The following is a 17,245-nucleotide window of genomic DNA, read 5'->3' on the forward strand; positions in this document are numbered from 1 at the left end:
GAAGAGGTATAAATAACGGCGAAAGCTCCATCTCTCCACCTCTGCCTTCTCGTGCTCGATCGCCCGCCCGCTCGCTCGCTCGCTCGCTCACTCACTCACTCACTCACTCACTCACTCACTCACTCACTCACTCACTCACTCACTCACTCACTCACTCACTCACTCACTCACTCACTCACTCACTCACTCACTCACTCACTCACTCACTCACTCACTCACTCACTCACTCACTCACTCACTCACTCACTCACTCACTCACTCACTCACTCACTCACTCACTCACTCACTCACTCACTCACTCACTCACTCACTCACTCACTCACTCACTCACTCACTCACTCACTCACTCACTCACTCACTCACTCACTCACTCACTCACTCACTCACTCACTCACTCACTCACTCACTCACTCACTCACTCACTCACTCACTCACTCACTCACTCACTCACTCACTCACTCACTCACTCACTCACTCACTCACTCACTCACTCACTCACTCACTCACTCACTCACTCACTCACTCACTCACTCACTCACTCGACAATTTGAGCACTTTCAGCAGGCTGACGGAAACTAAAGGACATTGTACACGTGTTATCACGCTTAAGACTAAATATCCACGCTGTAAACTGCACTAACCTATAGGGAGGCTAAACACGCTTGAACTAGAATCCCAAGCTGCCTCTCTAAGGAGCTTATGCGCACTTCATTTAAAGAATATTCTCCTTTTCCAGGCTATACGAAATCCCGTGCCGTCTATTCGATGCACCTGTCACCGCGTATTGGTTTGGTCGGTTTAAGGGGTTCATCGTCCCAAAGTGACTGAAACAATGAAAGATGCCATAGTGGAGGGCTACAGAGTGATTCCGACCACTTTCGGTTCTTTAGCGTGCACTGACATAGAGCACACAACACGGGCGCATAGCTGTTTGCCTCCATCGAAAAGCGGCCGCCGCGGCCGGGACGGACTTGCATCCTTAAGCGCAAAAATTGAGCGTTCTCCCACTGCACCACCGCGGTGGGGCTGTCACCGTATGTGGTGGCGATCGCATGAATCCATCTGTCCTAGAAATTTTGGATACAAGCAGCGAAAAAACTGAGAGGCAATGCAAACAACGCTGCTACCGGTGTACACGAGGAGCCGCACTAGTGAGGCCGCCGACCGTAGCCTACAATGGCGGCGGCGTTGCGCAGCTTGTTCGAAAGTTGTCTATTCAAAGCCGTCAGAAGGGTTAAGCATACTCTGTCGATCAGGTCAAGCGTACAAACCTGCCTTGCCGGCAGATTACCACAACCTTACACACCATTTTACTTTTTTCAACTTGACACCTCTTACTTTCTCAACGTGCGCGTCCTCCACCAAAATAAACCATTGTGCCGTTTTAACCTGGTAGCCCTTCAGACGCAAATTTTTAAAATAAGCCCAGATCAGGTGGTCGAAATTACTCCATAGCCCTCCACTACGGCTCCTCTTTCTCTCTATCCACTTTCATCCACACGTATCTCTCTTCCCTTACGGCGCGGTCAGGTGTCCACAGAGCAAGTGTGACAGATACTGCGCCTTTTCCTTCCTGTGAACCAATTATTATTTAACAAAGATCAGTGCGAGCGTATAAACTTTTGAGGGACGCTTAAGTTAAATTGATTCATAGGAAGGGAAAGGCGCAGTAACTGTCACACTTGCTCTGTGGACACCCGAACCGCGCCGTAAGGGAAAGGAGGAAGGTGGGAATGAAAGTTGAAAGAGAGAAAGAGGAGCCGTAGTGGAGGGCTACGGAGTAATTTCGACCACCCGGGGATCTTTAACGTGCGCTGACATCGCACAGCACACGGACGCCACTTCGTTTCGCCTCCATCGAAACGCAGCCGCCGCGGTCATTTTGTGTTTGGGGGTCTTAAGCTACAGTGTACTAGAATACTTAAGCTAAAGCGTTGATGGTTCTCGTCTGCGGCTACCTTTTCGAATACTTGCGTGCACGCACCTTGCAGTGCTCTGAATCAATGGTGTTTTAATTTATGCCCCTATTTGTTCACTTATACGCGCTAGCACGTATCCGCCAAGTATCGCATTGTGTAAAATGCGAGCCGACTTATATATAAAGATCAGAGTTAGTCAAGCAGTACGAAAGAGTCTGCGGACCATAAATGCAACCGTCTAACCCTCCCATCTGGTAGGAACTACCTCAATGGGTAGCGTCTGGCAACTAGGCGATGTTGCAAGATCGTGCGACGTCACAGATCCCGTAGACCACTGACTTCCCGGCCAAGTTCCCTGCCTGCGGCATGGCTGTGATTTTTTGCGTAGAACGACGACGCTCGGCTCCCTAAAATACCGGTTGCTTAAAGGCTCCCATAGCTTTGGTAATTGGAGTAGCTGTCGCTTTAATAAACTAACAATGCTAATTATGCGACAGATTTGCATTGACTCCTTAAACTCTTTCACGCTCTTATGTGTTTACCTTGCGTGCCGACCGAATTAGACGCGCATTTAGCGAAGGATTCCACCGCCCATAACCCGTCGCCGCCGCCCTCTGTTTTCGCGATGCAATTTAACCTCACTCTGCTTTGCACTCACCACCCTCACCTCCTGCCTTCTCTTTGTCTCTCCTCTCCATCCTCCTCTATTCTGATATTGGACTGGAAGGTTTGTAACCTGCCAATCTAGTCGTCGGACGGCCGGTCGGAAAGGAGGGTAGATTTTGTAGCTCAGGGGCTCTAATACTGGCACATATAGAGGGCTGCAATACTACATGCCAAGGTTGCTAATTACAGTCGCCAGAAGCAAACACCGCTTGCTGTGTAGAAGGTAGCTAAGAGCCGAAACTGTAAACGGTCCTGGAATGCTATGACTTTCCGCCGATCGCGATTCTGTTTTCGCCAATCCGAGTCAAGCCGCCCACTTCCTCCGCTAAGACGTGTCACATTTGCAGGCACATGTATATCCTGAGACGGCGGGCAGGTCATTGATGCATACAGCACAGATGTTCGCATTGATAACAGTGTTCTCCTGTGGCCACATCCCGTCCTCCCGATAAGCAATGCGCACAATTCTCTTCAAAAGTTCCCTACAAGTTGAACACAGTTTTCTGAAACTTGAAGTCATGAGTGAAAAACTAGCTCGCGCGTAAGGAGTTGGTAGGTAAGGCGGCGTGACACATGGCTCAGCCTCACAGCGGGTATCAGATGTAGCATTAGAGGCAGATAATGAAAACGATAATTCATTGTCTGCGCCAGCGACAGGCGCACGGATCAAAATGCTCGCCACGGTCTCCTGAAAATATCAGGTTCACAAAACTTCCGGGTCTTACGGAACGATACCATCACTATCATCAACTCTGCCAGATGGCTCCAACCGTGCGCAGCGTTTGTACATACGTAAAAGCCTTGTCTGCAGGCAGAATTAACTCCACACGGAGAGCGAACGCTTTATTTACCTTTATTGGCATATAATTACTTGAAAACGGTTAGATATGGGGTTTATTTTTTGAAATATTCAGATCTGCAAGTCTATTTGCTCAGTATGTTTGTAGGCATATCATCTGATTGCAGCCTGAAACGAAATGTTTGATTCTGGCGTCAATATCGTTGCGGAAATTCACCTTCGCATATGCTGCTACAGACTGTTGCTTCTTCTGGACTATAGCGTTACATGCACAAACTGTTCTTTTTATGATTATGTGCCGTAGGGTACTGCAGCAAACTATGCGGATACCAGTTTAAAGCTTCGGTAACATGCAACTTTTTGTAGCCAACTATGGAAATTTCTTTCACTTCAGGACATACAGTCCGCGTAATATAGAATTTGCGATAGCTACGCATAGATATTTTTGTAGTACTGTACAGCAAATCATAAAAACATATGGCATATATTGTTGACGATAAGTTTCCTGATTGCTGAGCATAGACAATTTCTGTGTGGGTTATGAGGTCGCAGGAGCGTTTTTACCTTTTAAGTCTATTGAGGGCACCATCGTTTTCGGCTACCGATTGTGGCGCCTGTTGCAAAAATAGCCGAGTAAAGGCGCGAAAAAGTCAACTGCAAAGACCATACGATGAAAGGTATTTCGAAAAAAAAAAAAAGAAAAAAATGCATCCTTGCGACGTTGGAGTTACCACAGTATTTTTTTTTTTGCGATTTACGCCGATGTGCGCGTTTTTATGTACATTGCATCAGTCGGGCGATACATGTTATGTTTACCAAAGAAAAACAGGAATAGCGGGGACGAAGTTGAAAAACTATTAATTAATATAGTCTTATTGCCTCTCTTGAAACAGCACATATATGTTTCTAATGTTTTCACTATAGAATGTTCCGTCACGACCTAGAATTGTATTTGCCAATGGCACCCCTATTGGCCTCGAGATCGAGCAGAGTTGCCACCTTGCGGCTCAGCGGCGAAACCTACTCAGTGTGGATGCGTTTTCGCGTCGCGTGCCAGCCCGCAGCGATTTACACGCACGCATGCTGCGTGTACAGGAGTGTTTTTGTTTGTTCCGCAGTTCCTGTAAGCTTTTGCTTACCTATATGCCTCTTGCAAAATAAATATTAGCAGTCTATAACCCCATGCTTCATAAAAGAATATATATACTTGTCCGTATCGAGCATGTCATGCTTGGATAAGGACATCATCCATCGCGGTCTTCAGCGCTTGAAACCCTTTGACATTCAATGTCTCAAACGAAGTGGTACTGTCGTTACCGCCGTGTCAAAGGAAAACAGGTCGTTGCCGTCAATAAAAGTTAATGCAAACGGTAAGAAATCGCATATTGCCGTTTCTGTTTGGAATACCGCAGCTACTAAAACATATGCCACCGCAGACTGCTTCATATAGCAGAATACAGTTTGAACAGACCACTCTATGCCTGCTATGCCATCTGTATGCACGATAGAGTTGTGTCAGTACTTTTTTTTTTTTTTTGCTTTTAAACCTCTGTCGCGGTGTCTCAATGGTAAGGGCGCTCGACTGCTGATTTCGAGAACGGGGGATTCAATTACAACCGTTTCGAAAGGCGTTCCTCTGCTGTGGGATTTGACTGCACAATAAACAATCCCACGTGGTAAATGTGGTGTTAAAAATAAAAAAAAAAACGACACCAAAACCAGCCTCTGCAATCATCCGTCATAGCCGATGCCGCTTTCATGCGTTAAACCCAGGCCAATATGCATTTCTTTTTTTTGCTTTTGTTGTTGAAGGCTTCTAGCATCCGTAAAAGTTTTAGTGAGCACATTTTGCTTGAGAGAAATGCTCGAATGTTTGGAAAACATATTCCCTGCGCCTAATTGTTACCCTACATATTATACATAATACACCTAGATCAATGTATTTTACTAGTAGCCTATCATAATCATTATAATCCCTTTTCGTCCAAGTGCTGTCTTCCGACAAAATCGTCATTTCTGACAAGGGAGTAGAACAGCTTCATGCGGGCTTAAATATCAGTGTGTAGTTCGGGAATAAATACATTTTTATAGTCGCATGATAAGATGACCTCCATTTCTTTCGGAATAGTTATATATCCGGCATCTGTTTTGGAAGCAACCCTAATATTTTACTTCGCATAAGATTTAGTCACTGCTAAATAATTAGTGATAAAGAAATTTTCAGCCTGTAAAATTGCTTCCCAGAATGTGACAGTGCCCATGCGCTGTTTATAACGATGTCTTCGCAGCGAGTAATTCGTAGCTTGCACTTTAACGTTACTGAAAATTAATCGCTAATTATTGTCAATTCTGTCAAGTGTGTAAAAGTTTTCTCACAGGGTGAATTTTATTCGCATTGCAAAACAAAATAATTACACTACTAATTTACCGTTATATATTAACATCACACACATCAGAAATCCCTTATACTTTCCTCAGTTTCAGGAAATAATTTACAGTTAGTGGCGCATGCATTAATACGCTATCACATTCTATGACAGTGGCCGCAAAAATCATCTCGGCAAATTCAATCCATTCAGCGCTGTACACGTGAACAATCAGCTTTCCTGTGCGGCGAGGTTTCCTGTATAGTGTCGGCGTGATCTCATGTTTGGGGAATGCTTGTGCGTGGTTGTCTGGGCCAGAGTTGATGTGCACTCAGTCTAAAGCAACTCGCCATGCAGTGCGCTGCCAATGCTACATTTAACCTGCTTAATCCTCGAGTCAAGTACGATATAATGAATCAGGCTGCCTCGATTCAATCTAAATTACTGCAGGTCAGAGCACGAACCTTATATCTGCGTGGGCTTGACACTAAATGCGCTGGTCTCACTCGCATGAGACACGTGCAAACTGTTTAAAAGTCGATAAGAAAAACAAATCTGTCGTTAGGCAGGCCCAAGCATTAGGCGCGTGAGCGCGGTATAGCCCAAGGAACGTGCAAAGTAAATCTAGAAGACTGGTGATTGCGTGCTTTGTTTTCCTAAAATCCGCTCTTCTTCTGCTGCATTGGCGAAATCCTTGAATTTTGTTTCTGCAATATGGCAGAAATACTGCAGAAGACACGTTTTCATCGCCAACAAACCCGCCGTAAACTCGGGAGCAGACCTACGCAGCGTGCGTTTCTGCGAGCGCCGCCGGCTGCCGATCCACACTCCCGGAGTGACGGTGGCGCCGCCTCTAGGTCGATCTCGCGGCGACAACTCCGCGAAAGTTGTACTGTAAGTACGATTACCTCGATTATAATTACTGCTTAGAAGTACTGTTCTTTTATAATGATCCAAATCCTTAACCCAGCTTGGAGCAAGCAAGTGGGGAGCCGTTGAGTAAGAAAGCGTTCAGCGAGAATTCATTAATCAGGGAGCGCCTTTATGCTTACATATTCTAAAGAGTGCAACTGCTACCGCCCACCGCGAGGCACTCTGTAATCTTAACTGCTGCCGCATCCCTCTCTGTACTATGTTCTCTTTTTTGCCTTCATCGCCTGTTACCGCCATGCTTGTGTTTTCTGACCACTCGCTGCACATAACATTTAAGTTTCCTACACGTACCTGCTTTGGGGAAACCATGTAAAACTAAATTCACCATAGCAACGTGATTCAATACCCTAAACACCGAATAATGTGCTGATGTAGGGAGCGAGGAAACGACAGGTGAAACTGAAAGATTAGCTGTTGATTAACGTATAGTGTATGCGTCGGGCAGGAGAAAAAAAAGTGCGCAGAATACTTCTTGCGGGAGCCAGCCTGCGTGAGAGCTCCGCTCGGGAATGGAGATTCAACACATACAAAAATCACAACCCACGCCGTGGCGTGGGCTTTCGTCGAGTACCACGTATCACGCTACGGTGGCCCATGAACATTCGCGCGCACACGCTTCACTACATGCCCACACCGGCCAAGCTGTGCGCCGTACAGTGGGCCGTACACCATAGAACATTTTATGTACTACTAATTAATGCACAATTATGTCGTTTTCTTCTTAAGGGGCTCTTGCCTCGCCTGGGTGAAGTTGTCGACAGTGGTGAGAAAGACTGTTACGAACACTTTGTCCTCGCGCCTGCACCCGACCTCCGTGTGAAAGAAGGTTCCTCGAATTAGCCGGAACGAAAGTTGGTTGCCCTTTACTCCCTCTGGTAAGAGTCAGAGAACTGCTTGACTGCCTCGGCGTTTATATTATTGGCCACTGCCGTGTTTGCACGAATGTAATAGAAAGCCAAAATAGCGCATCAATTTCGTAGCGCATCAAGTGTAATACGACGTGCAAGCGTTTACATAGAGCTCATCATCTCCGGTACGATAGTGGCGTAATGTGGTGCTGCATATTGAATTCAGAGTGGCGCCTCCGGCGAGATTGTCATTCGGTGTTTGGTTTTTTCATGTCTCATCCTAGCCTGTCTAGTGTGTGACATTGTGCCATGATGAGCTCCTATCCTATCGAGCTTGTTCCGAAATGCAGTATTGCGTTTGCCCAGTCAATGCTATGCTATACATAGATAAGCTTTCACATCCTCTGTAATGTCGCTTTCATACACTTCAGCAGCGTCGCCGTTAGACATGGTTCCCTTAGAAGAGGGTCTACACGCAACCAGGGCAGCGGAGAGCTGAGCCGTAAACAGGTGGGCTTCTATACAAGGTAGAAACATGCGGTTAGCGCTTCAACAGCCTCGAAGAAAATACATTTTAAAGAAATCCGAAGCCTTCGCGAGTGCGGTAGTACATCTGTGCTTTTGCTGACTCGGTGCCGGGCAGCGTATTTGGGTTTGCTCGGTACGGTGGATCCGCAAGGGACAAAACGACAGAAGAGACGAAGAAGGCGGGCTGTTCCGACTAGCATCTACCGCCCCCAGGAGCCGAGTAGCCTAGCGATTAGCGGCGCATGCTTTTTCAATGGGCGTCATGCTGGACGCGGCACTAGCTTGAGAAAGCCTATACTACTACTACTACTATTGCTACTACTATTATTATTATTATTATTATTATTATTATTATTATTATTATTATTATTATTAGTAGTAGTAGTAGTAGTAGTAGTAGTAGTAGTAGTAGTAGTAGTACAGAGGAAGACTGGCACTGAATTGTCTGTATGTAACGGGCGAATTAACTGGATAAATATTATCTCCACAGTTTTAATTATTAATAATAATAGTAATTGATCCACAGGAAGGGAAAGGCGCAGTATCTGTCACACTTGTGTCTGTGGACACCTGGACCGCGCCCTAAGGAAAGGGATGAAGGTGGGAGTTAACGTGGAAAGAGAGCAAGAGGAGCCGTAGTGGAGGGCTACGGAGTAGTTCAGGTGTCCACAGACACAAGTGTGACAGATACTGCGCCTTTCCCTTCCTGTGAAACAATTAATATTATTATTATTATTATTATTATTATTAATTAAAACTGTGAAGATAATATTTAGCCAGTTAATTCGGCCGTTACTTACAGACAATTCAGTGCCAACTTCGTGAAACGAGTCTTCCTCTATACTACTACTAATAATAATAATAATAATATGAATAATAATAATTAGCAGATAAGTATTTGTGTATTATTATTATTAATATTTAGTAGTAGTAGTAGTAGTAGTAGTAGTAATAGTATTATAGGCTCTCTCAAGCTAGTGCCGCGTCTAACATGACGCCCATTGAAAAAGCATGCGCCGCTTATCGCTAGGCTGCTCGGCTCCTGGGGGCGGTAGATGCTAGTCGGAACTAGTCGGAACAGCCCGCTTTCTTCGTCTCTTCTGTAGTTTTGTCCCTTGCGGAGCCACCGTACCGAGCAAACCCAAATACGCCGCTTCCGGACAAGCGCCTCAGACCGGCGTCGCATTCCGTTCCCATTGTTTCTAATGCGCTGCGATAGCATTTACATGAAATGCGAAAGTCAACTTACTTGTCTCAATCCTCCTTCCTCTGGCGCATCAATGCGACCTAAAAACCTGTAAACCTAATGCAGTGGGCAGTGGTCAAGTTCCTGTAATTACGAATATCGGCAATCTGCACTAAAGGATGCCTAAAGTAATCAGTTTAGAACAGAACGCATTAAGTTCGTTCAGAGGTGAGACACAATCAAGCATTGCATATTTCCCGCACCTAACCGAGTGAAAACGCAGATATTATTTAGGCAATTTGTTAAATTAACAAATAATATCAAATTATGTTTTTCTTTTCCCGTACTTTATGCAAACATTAAGAGCCATATCATGTTTATTTTGTTTTGTCTTGAAGAACACCATCTAGCACTTGAGACAACGTTACAATGCTCTATTTTTGTACGGTATACTTATGCATGGCTACTTCAATAAGCATTGATAAAATAATTACATTGTGGCAATCATCCCTAGAATGATAGGACGTCTAGATTAAAGTACATCGTTCTCCCACCTTGTTTTGCGAGGAAACTGTCAGTTATCGCAGAATACTGCTGTGCACATGCTCAAGCAAGTGGTCTAATCTTTGATTGCGCAGGAAACTTTACTTCTAAATATTGTCTTGCGCTCATCAAGGAGTAGTTAAGACCTTTATAAAAACAACGAATGAGGCGCGTTCTTGAATATAAACAGCAAAAAGATGCCGTGGAAAGAACTGCGGATATATGGAGTGTTATTGCACAATATGATGCAATTCTGCTCAAGATCTTTACCCAGAAAATGTTCCCAATTTCTAGAGACTGTTACACCCGAGCATTGCCCACTGCATGTGCATGTGCTCAAGTTCAGTAGTCGCCGACTCCAATCCTAAAGCACACCGAATTTTAAGCAGAAATATAACGCTACGAAAAAAATAGGATGAAAGGCCCAAAGGCACCGGCCTTCTGTAACGCTAACTTCTAAAGGGTATTTGTCACAAGGTCATGGTCACACCCATGACATCTTAGTAGAAGCAACGCAGGGAGCAAAATAAACACTTGGATAGCATCGTGTTCAGTTGTGCACCTTTGCGAAGGGCCATCAATGAAACATTTTTATTTCATTATCTCCGTATTGCTCGGTGAGCATGCACACACATTCATCAGTGCCACCAACCGCACGCAGTCGAGGAACAACGATTTCCGCTAAAGGCTGGCCCGCACAGATGCGCCAGACAGAATGCAACAACTTATATTGTAATCATTTGCCTAACAATGAAAGTAGAACAAAATTACTGGACGCGCTGCCGTACGGTGCAGACGGCCCAAAACCACAAACGTGTTTGCCCCTCAAGATGCTTTATTCGAAGACTAGCTTTCTTGCGAGTGACACTGCTGTTTGTGCAGCTTCCTGTAGCTAATGATATGCATTATTTTTATGCAAGGTTTATTCGAGCTGATATATATTGAACTTTAAGAGAAACAAGACAGAAACATCAGCTCATAAAAATACGATGTCTTGGCATGTTTACTTTCATTGAGCCCACAAAATATAGCACTTACAGTTCATGTGAGTCGATTAGCGTGGTATGTTGTTGCTGATAGTGATATAAGAGAAAAGCTGACATTATGCAAGTACTATAAAGAATAGATTTACAAATGCCACGTATTTCGCAAAGTATCTATTGCCGCGTAAGGGGCTTCAACCGAGATCAAGGAAGTTTACGGTAAAAAAAACTAGAACTAAGCATCAGGACAGTTTTTCAGTGCAGCCATCTAAACAAACAAGATTATAAAAAACGCCAAGGGAGCTGCGTCGTTTTTAGACCATATCGTCCTATCAAAATCATGACTGGTTTACAGAAGAATGATCAAAGATGGAGTAAAATATTTGGGCCAGTCGCGGAATCTGCTATCGCGCAGTTGCATTGGCGGAAACCGACAGTGAGATCACCCTAAGAGACCAAGAGGGGAGTGATATGAAGAAAAGACTAGGTAATGATATGGTAAAGTAATCAATTACCAACCAATCAATCAATATTTACTTCACATGCGCAGGAAAAACCATGTAGTACCGGGGCAGCACAAATAACAATAAAAAATGCGCAGAAAAGCTTCTCATACAGTCATAGAAGACATAACAAGAATGAAATAACACAAAAGAGAGGAATTTAGATTGAAAGCAGTCTCGTAAACGTGGTTTCGAGGAGGAACATGTCTTGCATAACACACCGCAAAATTGCAACAGAGAGAGAAAAAAAAAAGAACAGTCCCTGACTATAATAATAGAGAAATATAGAGGCAAAAGTTCGTTGGAGGCACATCTTAAGCAAATCCTTTCCCACGACTCTTTGCACTAATTATCTGCTTTTACACACATTTGTTTCTTTGTTCAGTGTTATTTTTGTTCGTTTTCCTTTTTTTTTTTTTGCTTTCTTGTTTTTTACTCTTTCTACTTTTTTGTTGGTTTTTCACGTGTTTACTGTCCTTACTATTATTTTCTCTTTCGTACTTTTCTTCGGCTTTTACTCTCGACTGACTGTTTTTGATGTAACGCAATGAGGAGGCCTGAAATTAAAGTTTTGCAGAATTCTTGCACGTTTTTCTGCAGAAATTCGACTTTCAAGGTTGTTTTGACGTCAGCACACTACATCGACGTCCATGCCTATTTCGACGTCTCACTAACTGACGTTTTTGGCACTAATTAATTACACTATTGCTCTCCATCAACAAAAGTTTGTACATAGACATTTTTTAACACTATATCTCATGCAACTAGTTTTTTACTCATAAATCACGTGATTCTATGAAGGACGCTGTGACACTCTCGGCAGACGGTCACTTTCTGCGCACACCCATGAGCCTATAAAGGCTTTGATCTTAATATTCAACCATGCCAAGTGCCAATGAATATGTAGTCCCTAAACGAAGTTAGAAATAATGTCAGCTACAATAACGAGTAGAATAAGATGCAGCGGATTTGGCAAGTACTCGCAGTTTATGACTGGCAGTTTGGCAGTTTCGCTTAAAATGAGAGTATGTTAAAGTTGCCTCTTACCTGTAGTCACCTATGGAACTGGAACGTGGAGGCTAATGAAAAGGCTTCCACTTAAGTTGAGAACACGGCAGACAGCTGCAGAACGTAAAATGGCACGTGTAACAATAAGAGATAGGAAGTGTGAAGAGTTAGTCAGAGAAATACCTCGAGTTAATTACATTCTAATGGAAATCAAATAAAAGAAATGGACATGGGCAGGGTGTGTAGCGAAGAGAGGATAACCGATCGTCGCTAAGAGTAACCGATTGGATTCTAAGAGAAGGTAAGCGTAGCAGGGGGAGGTAGAAATCAGGCGGGTGGATGAGGTTCTGAAGTTCAAGTGGAGGCAGCCAGCACTGGACCGGGTTAATTGGAGGAATATGGAAGAGGCCTTCTCTATGCTTTAGGTACTGTTCGGCTGATGACGATGATGACAATAAAGAAATACAATCATAGACCTCTGTATAAACAATCAGATAGAAATTCACTGTTTAAGTCTAAAATATTATTGCGAACGAGCAAAAAAAAAATGTAAGGAGAGATAGACAAACGTAAAGGGAAGAAAGTGCGCAAGTGAAATAAGTATAAAAGGCTTGATATTGGGAGTTATACGTTCGGAATACAACGGGCTACGAACATCCAATATAGATGAAAAGAGTGAGTTTCGGAAGATATTAAGGTGAGGTCAAAAGAAATAAACAGCATTGCCATTCTGTTTAGAGGAGAGTGGGAAGGGAAAAGCGGAGAACCGTGAAACGGTCTGAACTCCCTAAAGTCTTTCGCGGAACTTCCAGTACTGTGCACTGTAGGAAGCTTATGACACATACTGTGGCCATGAAGGAGTTTGTACGAGAAAATTATATCTGCCCTGACACGACCGCAGTTAAGAGAAGGAAGATGCGTGGAGTTACCCCGTGTGGAGTGAGAGCAGGAAGTTGTGCGAGGAAAACGATATTGAAGTATATCTAAAAACGTTTGCTGTTCTCTGTAGAGTTTGCCACAGTCTGTTTTTATTGTGAGATACCTATGAATTGGGCAGGTCTACACCAAATTATTCACTCTACTTTTGAATCGAAAAAGGCATGCATTTTCGCACTGTGGCGCAGGTTGCTATGGAGATGCGCAAAAGGGGACTGAAACTTTCGGAGCGATCTAGTGGTAGTAATAGTCACAGACAAATTCAGAAACATACAAGTAGGCTTTGGCACCGTTGCTATTACTTTGCGCATATCATGTGCTTTGGATATGCGGTTGACCACCCACGTTTGCTTTTGAGTGGTCTGATCAAAATGGTCCTTTTTGACATTTGTGGTCTACGGCTGTCGTGTTAGCCCAGGCAGGGGGGGCGCCGTTGCACCCGCGCCGGAACGCTGCCAGAGAAAGCAGTCCAGACACCGAGCTCCCAAGCGACGAAATGAACCCCCGTTTATTCTCGCACTCCGCTTTTATACACTTGCGCCACACTTGCGCCACAGATACACTAGCGCCACTATCGCAGTCGCAGCTGCCAGCCAAGCCAAGCCAAACCAAAACAGATGATAACAGCACATCCCCCTTTTCAAGCACTATTAACTTTACATGCATACACTTCAAAATAACATTGGAACACACCCAAGAAAACACGACAGAACACAGTCACTACAGCATCAGTCGTCCACGCCCAGCCTTATGGGTTTGCGAACAACTCTTCCAAATCTGGTCGTAGTTACAATTCTAGCTTGAGAATCGCCACCGTCAGTCTCCGTCTGAGTTAGAGGCACCAAAGCTTCCGGGGCTTCGTCGAATTGGTTGTCTACTCCAGTTACCAATCCGGCCCTGCTGGGCTGTTCCTGACTATCCGGAAATTCGTAGTTCCCGCTATCTACCCTGTCTTTTGGGAGACGGTTAAGCATTCTCCTGTTTCGACGGACTTCAACCCCGTTTTCCGTTTGCACACGGTATGAACGCGGCTGTGGTGCTGCTCCGAGCACTGTACCTTTGGTACGGAGATCAGTCACCCACACCACATCACCTGCTTCCAGCTTTGGGAGATTTTTAGACCGGTGACGTCGGTCGAAGTGGCGGCTTTGCTCCTTTCTGACTTTACGGTCCTTGGCTGCCGCTTCTTGCAGACAACATTGTCCCGGATTGCGGTGCAAAGGCAGCATTGGGACTCTCGTCCTAAGCCTTCTACCCATCAGTATCTCCGCTGGGCTGACATTCAGAACACCAGGTGTGGCCCTATAAGCCAGCAAGGCTAAGTAAGGGTCGTCCGATTTTAGAATGAGATTCTTAACCGTCTTTACCATACGTTCGACTTCCCCGTTTCCCTGGGGGTGCCTCGGACTCGAGGTGACATGACGGAAGCCATACAGTTTTGCAAATTTCTCGAACTCGGCACTGACAAATTGGGGACCATTGTCGGTCACCACACACTCGGGAATGCCATGTCTCGCAAAAATGCTTTTCATTCGGCTTATCACGGTAGCAGACTTTGTTGACGGAAGAATGGCAATCTCTGGGTATCGCGAAAGATAGTCTACTACGACAAGATATTGCTGTCCCTGAATTTGAAACAGATCGACCCCTACTCTCTCCCAAGGAAAAGAGAGCGTTGGCGATGCAATCATCGGTTCGATCCGTTCTGGCGCATGCCTCGCGCAAACGCTGCACTGTTTCACGAATGACGCTATCTCAGTGCTAAGTCCCGGCCACCAGACAGAACCTTTAGCCACACTGCGGCATCGCGAGATGCCTTGGTGACCGTCATGCAGTTTGCTTAGCGCTTCCTTGCGAAGGGTCTGAGGAATGATAAGCCTCATACCTTTGAGCAGAAACCCGTTCACCAAAGTAATGCATGCACGTTCCTGCCAGTATGGCAGAAGATAACAGGGAACATTTTGTTTCCTGGGCCACCCTTTTTTGCACACTGTGCGCAAGCTTCGACACACTTCGGTCTTTTGCTTGACCTTCTTTTACTCTTTTCAAGAAATCGTCGCCTGTTTCTAAACCCAGTAAACAAGCTTTCGAGTAAGCGGTTACCTCTGAGACAGTTAAACAGCTTTCCACTTTCGTACGAGCTAACGGCGAACGTGAAAGAGTATCAGCAGTGGTTAGCGATTTGCCTGGTACATATAATACAGAAAAACTGTATCGCATCAGGCGCAGACGAAAACGTTGAATTCTTGGGGGCATAGCGTCGATTGCCATGTGACCCAACAGCGACACCAAGGGCTTGTGGTCAGTTTCAAAAACAACTTCCAGACCACGTATATACTCATCAAACCTTTCCGCTGCCCACGTCAACGCCAGCGCCTCCTTTTCGATCTGGGAGTACCGTTGCTCGGTTTTGGTGAGCGAACGAGAAGCGAATGCAACTGGTCTACGTCGCCCGTCTTTTTGCTTTTGAAACAAAACTGCTCCCAGACCGAAAGACGATGCGTCAGCTGAAAGAGGGGTTTGTAGCGAAGCGTCGTACAAAGCCATGCATTGCGCTGAACAAATAAGCTCTTTGAGTTCTTGGAACGCTTTTTCCTGATTGCTGTCCCAGACCCAGTCCCTATCCTTGTGCAAAAGAACACGCATGGGAGCAGTCACTTGGGCTAAATGTGGCAGGAAGCGGCCCAAATGATTCGCCATGCCCAAAATGCTTCTAAGCTCAGTAACGCTTCTGGGTGCTCTCAAATCTTTTATAGCACTGACCTTCGCTGGATCAGGATGAATACCTTCCTCATTCAAAATGTGACCCAAAAAACGCACTTGCCTAACCCCGAATAAGCATTTCTCTTTGTTTAATGTCACATTTGTCCTTGCTAGGCGTGTGATCACGTTATTTAAACGCTCATCGTGTTGAGCTTTGCTTTCGCCAAACACTAGGACATCGTCCATGAAATTAACGACCCCCGGCAGGCCACCTAGTATCTCAGACATTCTCTTTTGGAAGTATTCCGGAGCGGAGGTAATTCCAAAGGGTAGTCGCGTGAAACAGTATCTACCGAAGGGTGTTAAGAACGTGGTTAGCTCTTCCGAGTCTTTACTGAGTCGCACCTGGTGGAAGCCTGAGTTGACATCGAGCTTTGAAAACCATTTCGCTCCCGACAGTGACCCTAGAGCTTGATCCACAGTTGGTAACGTAAATCGCTCTCGAACTACGCATTTGTTCAATTTAGTGAGGTCTACGCAAACTCTCAGGTCGCCTGAGGGTTTCACTACCGGAACTATTCCGGCGCACCATTCGGTGGGCCCATCGACTTTCCCGATTATGCCTAACCGCTCCATTTTATCTATTTCGCGCTTCAGGGACTCCCTCAGGGGAATTGGTACCCTGCGTGGAGCGCTTATGGCATGCGGGATAGCGCCAGCTTGTAGCCTGATGGTGTACTGCCCTGGCATCGTACCTAGACCGCGGAACATTTCTGGAAAACGCGTCTCGTACTGCAGGTTTCCCGACTCGACCGCGTCTGCAAATTTCACGATACCTAAGACCTCAAGTGCAGGTAATCCTAGAAGGACGTCGCGTAACGGACTGACAACGTAGCATGTTTGATACACAGTTTTCTCTTTCCATGCGATCTCTGCTACGAATTTGCCTAGTACGTTAAGCTTACTGCCTCCTGCACCTAGCAAGATTTCATCGGTTTTTACCAGTCGGGACGGTAATCCCGGAAACGTTGCTGGTAATACTGACACTTCAGCACCTGAGTCAACCTTTGCAAAAATGGGCACAGAATTAATGCGCACCTGAACGAATCGCGCTTTTCTGCATGCAACTATTGATCCCACGAAAGTCTCTCCAGTTTCCTGGTTGACCGCTGAGACGCGTAGCTCTCCAGTTTCCTGGTTGACCGCTGAGACGCGTACCTTTCGTTGAGCGGAAGCCGTTGCTTTCTTCAAGCAGGCCTTTGTGAAATGTCCCTTCTTGCCACAGTGAAGACACTTGGCAGCTCTGGCTGGGCACATTGTCCTG

General features: G+C 45.3%; 1 protein-coding gene across 2 annotated transcripts in view; it reads left to right on the forward strand.

Moving 5' to 3' along the window:
* The window catches only part of LOC146186739 (corticotropin-releasing factor-binding protein), a 174,299-nt gene that overhangs the window by 115,879 nt on the left and 41,175 nt on the right, over positions 1–17,245 (forward strand). Inside the window, exon 9 of one of the 2 annotated variants that reach the window (XR_014708163.1) lies at positions 6,472–6,644. The exons of the other annotated variant lie outside the window; for it this stretch is intronic. The gene's annotated coding sequence lies outside the window, so the exon portion shown is untranslated. The remainder of the gene's footprint in view (positions 1–6,471; positions 6,645–17,245) is intronic. 2 annotated transcript variants of the gene reach the window in all.

Source organism: Amblyomma maculatum, chromosome 6, assembly GCF_055883805.1.
Source record: "Amblyomma maculatum isolate TAMU_Amacu chromosome 6, ASM5588380v1, whole genome shotgun sequence".
Lineage (NCBI taxonomy): Eukaryota > Metazoa > Arthropoda > Arachnida > Ixodida > Ixodidae > Amblyomma > Amblyomma maculatum.